The 10357-nt window shown below is 39.8% G+C and overlaps 1 pseudogene; it reads right to left on the bottom strand.

Annotated features, from left to right (window-relative positions):
• Positions 1-9473: 9473 nt before the first annotated feature.
• Positions 9474-10076, bottom strand: LOC116631251 (annotated as a pseudogene).
• Between the last annotated feature and the right edge of the window lie 281 nt (positions 10077-10357).

Genomic DNA, 10357 nt, shown 5'->3' with positions numbered 1-10357 from the left:
TCTTCTTCTTCTTCTTCTTCTTCTTCTTCTTCTTCTTCTTCTTCTTCCTTCCTTCCTTCCTTCCTTCCTCTCCTTCCTTTCTTCCCTTCCCTTCCCTTCCCTTCCCATTCTTTTCTTTCTCTCTCTCTTTATTCTGACATGTTAATGCCTTACATGAAAACAGGTGCCGAGAGAATATGCCAAAGGACCATGTCACAGAAGTGTGTTTGCATTGTAGTTCAAAAACATAGTCTTAGACCCAAAACCTCTTTTAATGGGACATCTTTAAGGAATTCACATATGTGAGTTTTCCAGATCAATCAAAGAAGTTTATGTTTTAACCATCAGTCCTTTCCCATGAAATTTTTTGAAAATTTAAACTGTCTTTTTTTTTCAAGATGGCTGTACACTATTCTCCCTCTTCAACTAAATATACTAAATTATGTACTCTCTCATTGATTTAAGGTCACCAAGATGTATCTGCTGTTTGTATTGACTTTGATAGTTTTGCCAACAGGAACAATTGAAGTGGTGGGTGGTGGTGGGGGACTCTTACCCAAATGGCTTTTGGAATTCTTGATATGTTTGTCTTATAGTTCTGCTGTCACCTTATTTAAGGTCAGCTGTCCTTTCTTGCTATTGTGAGTTTCTAACAAGTTTTCAAATTGCTCATCTTAATTTACACACAGTTATAATCAAGTCTCTTTATGAGTCAAGTACTTGGGCTTTGTGACTTTCTTGTATGCTTTTGAATTTCAAGCTATGCTCCAAGTTCAAACATGTGGCCTTTGATAAATCATGCAGAAAGGTATAAGTCATGCTTTATACATGGAATAAAGGCTGTCAACTCACTTTTCACAAAGCAGAGGATCTGAGTGCTTTTCCAGCCACGGGAATGTTTCAGCATTAAAGCTGCCACACCCTCTTGTATGTTAGGATAAGTGGACTACTGGACAAAATAATGGGCTACAAAGGACTGGCCCTAGACAATACTGTGAAGTAAAAAAATGTTTTTCTCTACAACCTCAACCTCCTTTTCCCATAAACTTCCCCTAACCAGGAGCTGCCAGATTAAATATAAGAATCTCAGTTAAATTTGAAATTCAGATAAATGCCTGCTACTTTTGAAAACATGAGAATGTCCCAAATATTGAATAGTATACACTTATACTAGAAAAGTATTTGTTTTTTATCTGGAATTCAAGTTTAACTGGGCGTTCTCTTCAGTTTCAAACTGTCCCAACCCCAAATCACAGTAACGTTTTTCTTTTTCCTCTATCAAGCTACTCCCATGGGAAAATTTGTGAAGTTAATCAAACTAAGGTATAAAATGGTAGATAGGATTACAGTCATCATGATTATCTTCTTTCAATAAAAGCAGAATGTTACAGAGGAGAATTAATCACTGACATGGTGCCCAGGGGTCCTGGGGACAGTGAGCACTTCTTGCTTTTGAACTCTCACCATGAGGTATTTCAGTGCCTCAAAGTTAAAGCTGGCTTGGGAACAGCAGGTTAGGAATCTTGGCTTTCTTCTGGCTTGGCTGCTAAGAAACTATAAGTCTAGAACATGCCAACTTAACCTCCCTGTCACAGTTATCTACTACCATATACCAAACTACCCAAAACCTAGTGACTTAAAACAACAATCATCTTATTATGCCTCACAATTTAATAGGTTAGAAATTCAGGTATGTTTCCACTGGGTGATTCTTCTCCATGTGGAATCATTGTAGTATTGGCTGCTGACTTCTTTGGTTTGGAGGGCCCGAGACTGTTCCACTCACAAGCCTGGTACCTATGAGCTGGCATTATTCTCTCTATACCTGGCCTGTCCACCTGGTTAGGTTGGACTTCCTCACAGAGGGGTAGTTTCAGGACAGCTGGACTTCTGCATTGGAGGCTCAGGCTCTAAGAGATAGTGTTTTGTTGGGAAGATAATACTTTTTCTCTGTCCTCCCAGGTTCATTATCCAGGGGCCTGCAAATTAAACTGGAAAAAAAAAAAAAGGGCAGATTAATGGGGCAAAAAGGTTTACATATACAGTAGCCAAAAAAAGAAGTAGCTGGCTGGTTAAATGAGTAAAGTTAGAGGCTTATATATACAACTTAGTAAAGAAAAGGGAGGGGGAAATGCTCATAAGGAATAAATAAGTTCTGGGGCACCTGGTGGCTCAGTCAGTTGAGTGTCTGCCTTTGGCTCAGGTCATGATCCCAGAGTCCTGGGATCAAGCCCCATGTTGGGCTCCCAACTCAGCAGGGAGTCTGCTTCTCCTTCCCCCTCTATTCTTCCCCTCAGCTCATGCTCTTGCTCTCTCTCTCTCTCAAATAAATAAATAAAATCTTTTAAAAATTTGCTAAAAAAAGAAAAGAAAAGAAACTTTTCTTTAGGGAAGACAAATGGGGTTTTAGGAGAACAAACAGGAGATAAGAAAGCTTGTGATAATGTTTGTCTATTCAGGTATGAGTGATCTTTTGGTCTTCTTCAGGGCCATAAAACTCCTAGAGAGGGGATCAATGGTAGGTTTATGCTAGTTCCTCCTCTTGGCAATAGATTCACTCTAAAGAAGGAATTTATGGCAGCCTCATTTCCCAGAAGTTGTTTTTCGTTAGATAACAGACACTCAGAGAAGGCTTCTTTCTGCATCTGTTGAATCTCAAATGTCTTAGGCTTAAAATAATCTTCATACCAATGCTGGGGTTCCAAGTGGCTCCTTAATTTCCAAGAGATTAAGGCTGAAGCTGTAAGACTTCTTCCCACTTAACCTCACAAGACACACAGCTTTATATCTGCCACGTTCTATTAGTTGAAAAGAGTCTCAGTCCAGAATACCAGGATATATGGTTCATTGAGGAGCTCTTTTTGGAGACCAGTACCATATCCTCTGAGACTCAGTTTCTGCCTCTGTGAAATGGGCTAAAATACAACTGTTGTGTAGAAGTAAAAATTACATGAACAGAATAGATGTGAAATAATTTTTTAAAATATTGCATTTCTATTGCAGTGTATTAGACAGCCTGAGTCTAACTTTACTACTGTCATATCCATTCTCTGAATTGTGTGTGTGTGATTTTATTTATATATAACAAAATTATAATTTGTACTTTTAATGTATTACAGAACTTTATCTAATTATATATATTACACATTTATAACTATATAAAATGCATGTATAAATACACATATACACATATATACCCTAAGGTATTCATTGTATGTAATGAATTGACTTCTTTCTATGCATCTAAAATGGTACTAAATAGGGGTGCCTGGATGGTTCAGTTGGTTAAATGGCCGATCCTTGATTTTGGCTCAGGTTATGATCTTAGCTGGGATCGAGCCCCACATTGGGCTCCACACTCAGTGGGGGTCGGCTTGAGGATTCTCTCTCTCTCCCTCTGCCCTTCCCCCTGCTCATGCTCTCTCTCTCTCTCTCTCAAATAAATAAATAAATCTTAAAAAAAAATAAAATGGTACTAGCTAAGTACCATCCTCAGAGTGAAGAAAATAGTCATTCAAATTTTTTATAGGATTTGATTCTGTCACAGAATCTCAGTTGAAAAAGGCTGGTTTAAAATGCTGAAATCACTTTGGAAAAGCTAATCTAATTCTTACAACACCATCCTTTCAAGATATTATATTACCTAGATACTGAAAATCAGTGTGTAGATAATGCAGAGAAGATAAGATCAAATTCAAAGATGAGGTAATAAAAGTATACTCCTTGACTATACACCTTCATCCAGTTTAAGTACACTATCCCTATGCATATGCACACTCTCTCTCTCTCACACACACACACACAAATATGGGAGGAAAAATGTACTCAAGGATGTATAGAATCAAATCAATTGTGCATTGATATGCTGGTATCCACATATCTCCTCCAATCATTAGACTCACTCCTTAAGAAGTTAAAGGGCTGAGACTCCATTTCTTATTAGAATTCTCCTGTGGAAATTTCTCCTCTTTGTGAAAAAACCTCAATAGCAAAAGATATCATCTAGCCTGCAACCTTAAAACTTGTCAGTCATTTGGAGACTCCCATGAAACCATTTTCTACCACATTATTTATTTGAAAAGTCATAAATTTTACTGCTTGAATCTAGCAAAGAAAAGATTTTTATGATACCAGAGACATGATTTGACAGGATTTTAAATTTTACCAACCAGGTATTTTACATTCCTGGAAGAAGTCTTAGAAAATGAAACTCTTCACAATTTTAAGAAGTTAAAATTCTGTATCTCTTTGGTAAGATGTCTCTCTGACACAGTCTATGAACTGTTCTCTGCTGAGATGTTTGATGGCATAAGAAATTTTCACACAAAACACCAATGAGATTCTCACTGAGTAGTGTGAACATCTCTCCTCAGTGACATCTGCAGAAGTTAAAATGACTTGGCATCACTGCACATATGCTTTGCCACCTTACTAAAGAACCAACTGCCGAAGGTGTTCTCCCACAACATAGGTAAAGGGAGTTTTTTTTCTAATGTCTGAAATAATGTTCTATTATTTCCTCAGGAAACATTGCATGAATAGAATATTATTGTATTTCCATTACTACAGAAAAATTCAGGAATAAAATAATTATTTTGTGTCATTTAGACATAAGCATTTTTTCTTTCTGAAATAATCTGGATGGTTCCGGTGATTCTTGATAGTCTCAGTAGTTCTTTAGTTGTAGGAATTTGGCCTATGAGTGGAAATCCAGAAAAATCCAAATGTTTATCCTAATGCAGATGATCAAACTGAAGCTGAAAATCTGTGTTAGATAATATAGAGAAGATAAGATTGCTCTACTACCAAATACCCAGAATTTCAGGGACTTAGCTTTCATTTTGCTATACCAAAAGAAACACATGCTATTCTTCTGGAAAGAAATGGTGGCAGGTGGGATAAACAATTGAGAATCATCAGGTAGGGGAACCTGGGTGCCTCAGTTGGTTAAGTGTCTGCCTTGGGCTCAGGTCATGATCCCACGGTCCTGGAATTGAGCCCCATGTCAGGCTCCCTGCTCATTGGGGAGCCTGTTTCTCCCTCTCCCTCTGCCTGCCACTCTGCCTACTTGTGCTCTCTCACTGTCAAATCAATAAATAAAATCTTAAAAAAAAAAAAAGAATCATCAGTTATTTGGGTCAAGTAAATTAAATATATTTTCCTGATATTTTAGGTTTGTGTAGGATGTGTAGATATATAAGAGGCCACAGTTAACCAATCAAGTTTAGGGAAGAATCAAGAAAAACCCAGTTGTTTTAGGGAAAGTTGATTGTTCTCCTGACACTGAAGCTTGTCAAATTGTGGTGTACATTATTTGGGGCTACCCTTGGAAATCACCTGGTGAGATCCTGGCAGCTGCTGTTAGAAATGTAGAGGTTGTTTCATCATGAGAATTTTCTGACTTTTAGAACCTTCCTGGGGACAATCCCAGATGGCTAACTTAGCAGAAAACTAGTTTATTTGTAGCTCCAAACACTTGCTGGAATCCCTAATGTCTTAATGAACAGGACCAGAAGCTCCCCTGTGGTTAATCTGCAAGCCCTATTAACTCTTTCAGGCTAAAAGTATACCATTAAGAGCCAGGTTACTTGTATTGCTTATTATAAATTAATAATTGGGTTGGACTTTGAATTAATAAAATTAATTCAGTGAGAAAGCCAATTGGCTTTACACCATGAGAAGCTCCAAGTCAAGAACTTCTTAGGCTGGGTCATGTCCTGCCTGGTATGGAATCCAGCCCTGGCCAGAGCTGCTCTTTCCAGATATTCTAGATGTCTAGAAAAGAGGTTAAAATTCCAGGAGGTTAGGACCTAAAACTGGGTGGAGATTGTTGGGAGACGTGGAATATTCTGAAAGAAGCTGAGGTGTAAAGGAAGGGTTGGGGTTTTGTGGAGAGGAGAGGCTTAAATGTAAGAACAAAAGGGAGCATTAAGGACAAATGATAAAGTGTAAAGAATGTAATCTCTGTGACTTGAGGCATATTAACCACTTTGACTTTTAGTCTATTTATTAATCAGATGGTGAGATGCTGACTCACTCAACCATGGGGTCCCTGAGCATCATGTTGGGGGATTGGACGAGAACCTCAAGAGGCAAGCCGGGTCTAGATCACAGAAGTCCTTGTGGACTACCTAAAGAGTTTCTCCTTGTTTTTGTGTGTGTGTGTGTGTGTGTGTGTGTGTTTCCCTCAGAAAATAGGAAGTGAGTAGAAGTCTTTAAAGAGGGGAATAGAATAAATAGGTTTGCTGTATATGGAAGCAAACACTGATGATGACAATAGATGGAAGGAGTGGAGCCTGTTCCTAAGGAGATGAGAAGCTGAAGTACCAGCCCAGATAAAGGACTGTGAGAGAGAGATCATGGCAGTAGGAATGGTGATGGGAGGTCATCCAATCACTCATTCAACAGATATTTGTTAAATACCTATTATGTGCTAGGTCCTGAGTTTTATATACGAGGAATACAGGAATGAATAAAATGGACCAATCACTTATCTCAAGGAGTTTATATTCTGGTGAGAAAGATAAAAATTTTTGAGAGAAAGATATTCAGAAAATTCTTCACAAATTCTTCAATATGAAAATATTTCTTTTTTTTTAAGATTTTATTTATTTATTTGACAGAGAGAGCGCGAGCAAGAGCAGGAACACAAGCAGGGGGAGTGGGAGAAGGAGAAACAGGCTTCCTGCTGAGCAGGGAGCCTGATGCGGGGCTCGATCCCGGGACCCTGGCATCATGACCTGAGCTGAAGGCAGATTCCCAATGACTGAGCCACCCAGGTGCCCCGAAAATATTTCTATAGCATATGATTCACCCCCAAAGCAATCAAACCATATGAAAATCATGCAGCCCTTTTAGTCCCTCAATGAGATTACTTTGTATGCCATGAGGAGCAGAGAACAATAAGACCCCAGTGGAACACAATGAAACATATGCCCATGAGTACACTGACAACTGTAAATATATTTAAGAGAAAGCATTACCTACAGGCACAGCTACTTTTGAAGGAAGGTGTTTATTAAAAGGAATAAATGTTAAGAAAAAAAAAAGAAGATAGCAGGAGGGGAAGAATGAAGGGGGGAAATCGGAGGGGGAGACAAACCATTAGAGACGATGGACTCTGAAAAACAAACTTAGGGTTCTAGAGGGGAGAGGGATGGGAGGATGGGTTAGCCTGGTGATGGGTATTAAAGAGGGCACATACTGAATGGAGCACTGGGTGTTATACGCAAACAATGAATCATGGAACACTACATCAAAAACTAATGATGTAATGTATGGTGATTAACATAACAATAAAAAATTAAAAAAAAAAAAAAAAGGAAGGACCCTAGGGGCACCTGGGTGGCTCAGTTGGTTAAACATCTACCTTCGGCTCGGGTCATGATCCCGGGGTCCTGAGATTGAGCCCTGCATTGGGCTCCCTGCTCCACGGGGAGCCTGCTTCTCCCTCTCCCTCTGCCTGCTGCCCCCGCCTTCTTGTGCTCTCTCTCTCTGTGTCAAATAAATAAATAAAATCTTTAAAAAAAATAAAGTAGGGGCGCCTGGGTGGCTCAGTCGTTAAGCGTCTGCCTTCGGCTCAGGTCATGATCCCAGGGTCCTGGGATCGAGCCCTGCATCGGGCTCCCTGCTCCGCGGGAAGCCTACTTCTCCCTCTCCCACTTCCCCTGCTTGTGTTCCCTCTCTCGCTGTGTCTCTCTCTGTCAAATAAATAAATAAAATCTTTAAAAAAAATAAAATAAAATAAAATAAAGTAAAAGGAAGGACCTTGTCTGCTGGACTCCTTGATGACTTTGACTGGAAAAGTCTGCATGTAGGTGTCAGGGAAGGACACATGGTCTCATAATAAAGACAATAATTGAAACTCAACTGTCCCTTTTTACTTCTCAGATCTTAAGAAAGTCTATTCCATGTACATGTATGAGATACATGAAACTTTTGTTGGGAGGAAAAATGTTCCCTCTGCCAACTTAATTCCAGTGATAAGGATGGGGGGGAATTGCAAATTAACCGAAAGTAGACAAAATAACAGGAGAAAAGTTTATTTTGTGTGGGGGAGCATTCAGATGAAGAGGTTCCCCAAACAGCTAGAGATAGAGGTTTGTATGCCAACTTTATAGTGGAAAGGGAGCAGGGAGAAAGGGCTTCTGTGGGAAAACAAATGGGCTTTAGGAAAGATAAATGGGCTTTTAGGAGAACAAATGGAAGGTATGACAGTTTGTGATAGTATTTGTTTATGTGGTCTCTCTATCCCAGTGTGAGTGGTCATCCCCTTACTGGGAGTGAAGCTCTCCTTGGGAAAAGGGAGGTATGACAACCTCTCAGAAGATTCTGCCTTTAGTCATAAGACTATCTCAGGTATGAGATCAAGATAACACAGGCAGAATCCCAGGAACAGAGGAGGCCATGGGAATGTGGACCTTCTAAGACTTCTTGGAAATCTCAGTGCAATTTGAACTTCCTCAGGGGATGGAATTGAAAGCTTAACCAATCTTATTTAGATAGTAAGGTGCACAGAGAGAGCCTTTTCTAATTACTGACGTTAATATCTCTGCCTTCAACTAATCTACCACAAGTACACCTTATTTAACTACTTAGGTGTAACAAGTGTTATAGGGATGAGTAAGGAAGTGTAAGAATGGGCATTTAGGGGCACCTGGGTGGCTCAATCATTAAGCGTCTCCCTTCAGCTCAGGTCATGATCCCGGGGTCCTGAGATCGAGCCCTGCCTTGGGCTCCCTGCTCAGTGGGGAGCCTGCTTCTCCCTCTGCCCCTCCCCACCTTGCTTGTTCTCTCTCTCTCTTTCTGTCAAATGAATAAATAAAATCTTTAAAAAATTAAAAAAAAAGAAATGGGCATTTATAAGATAAGGTATGGAGTGGCTGTCTTAACTCAACCTGGCTCAGCCACTTACAAGTGATCTTAAACAAATCAATTCACCTCTCTGAACCCCAATTTCATTATCTACATAAAATAAGCAATATAATTCTTACTTTTGAGAGTTTACTAGGTATTAGACATCTTACGTACGTTATATTTATTTGTTCTTTTAGTAATATGTTATGATGGAGGTATTGTGACTCTTGTTAACACTTAATGCAAAAGCTTTAAGAGGTTAAGACACTTATTTAATATCACAGAGATAGTAAACAACAGAGGTGAAATTAGAATCCAATTCTGTCTGATTCTAAATTTCATCTTTTTACCACTGCTTATGCCACCTTAATATGAGGTTGTTGTAAGGATTAGATTAAATTAAATAATGAAATATAAATAAATCGGCCGGCACACTTCCTGGCACATAGAAGGCGCTCAACATGTAGAAACAGCTTCGTAATCATTTAATCGTGAAGAATAAAATAATCTCTGTACGATTCTTTTTGTTCTAATGCTCTTTGATTGTGATCCCTGACCTTTTGGAGATGAAATATTTTTTTTCTTTTTCGACTGTCCTAAATTGTTTATTAGGTAAGAACTTTACAACATTACTTATATTAGCAGTAATGGTAGACCTGGACAGTATTGTGTCTTCTCCATGTCGGAAAGCAAGAATAGCCAATAGTGTGGCAGAATTTGTGACCCTTTCCAAGGCCACGGCTCTTGCTCTCCCTGTGCTTGTGGACTGGTTTGGTGATCCACTGGGTGTCAGGATTTCTTCTGATAGCTTTGTAGAATGGATCAAGGAGGATAACCTCAAAGAATTTGTATGTGGAATCTTTGCCAACACAGTAAGTATTCAAGACTCTCAGAGCCCCACGGTGGTGTCCAGCTCTTTCCTCTGCAACAGGCTGAAGGCTTCAGGCAAACTTTATATGGTAACACCACGATGGACAGGCTAGTTGTAGGTAGCACCTTTAGGAACTGGGCATTTGCAGCCACCACATTGCACATGAATCCGATATATGACATAACCCTGGTTGGCCTTATACGCCCGTCTGTGCACTTTCTCAAGCAGTTGGGTGGGTTGAGTGAGGTAGGGAGGCCCTGTGGAGCTCAGAGAACTAGGAGTACTACCAGTGGTGCACCCTGCAAACAAAGCACAGTACATAGGGCTGCTTTTCCCTCCATAGCTCCTGGATGTACTTGTAGGCACCCATCTTGGCTTACCTTGGAGCTGATGGCTGATACCAGATGGAAAGAAAAGAGCCCTTCTCCCCAAAGATACACATAAACATACACACAAACACACTGAATTATTTTTTTCAAGATTTTATTTATTTATTTGTCAGAGAAAGAGAGAGAGAGAGAGCACAAGCATGGGGAGCTGCAGGCAGAGGGAGAAGCAGGCCCCCCGCTGAGCCAGGAGCCCGATGCAGGGCTCGATCCCAGGACCCTGAGATCATGACCTGAGCTGAAGGCAGATGCTTAACCGGCTGAG

Source organism: Phoca vitulina, unplaced genomic scaffold (genome assembly GCF_004348235.1).
Source record: "Phoca vitulina isolate PV1807 unplaced genomic scaffold, GSC_HSeal_1.0 scaffold5, whole genome shotgun sequence".
NCBI classification, from domain to species: domain Eukaryota; kingdom Metazoa; phylum Chordata; class Mammalia; order Carnivora; family Phocidae; genus Phoca; species Phoca vitulina.
The sequence above is the reverse complement of the archived record's forward strand: the minus strand, read 5'-3'. Positions and strand labels throughout refer to the sequence as shown.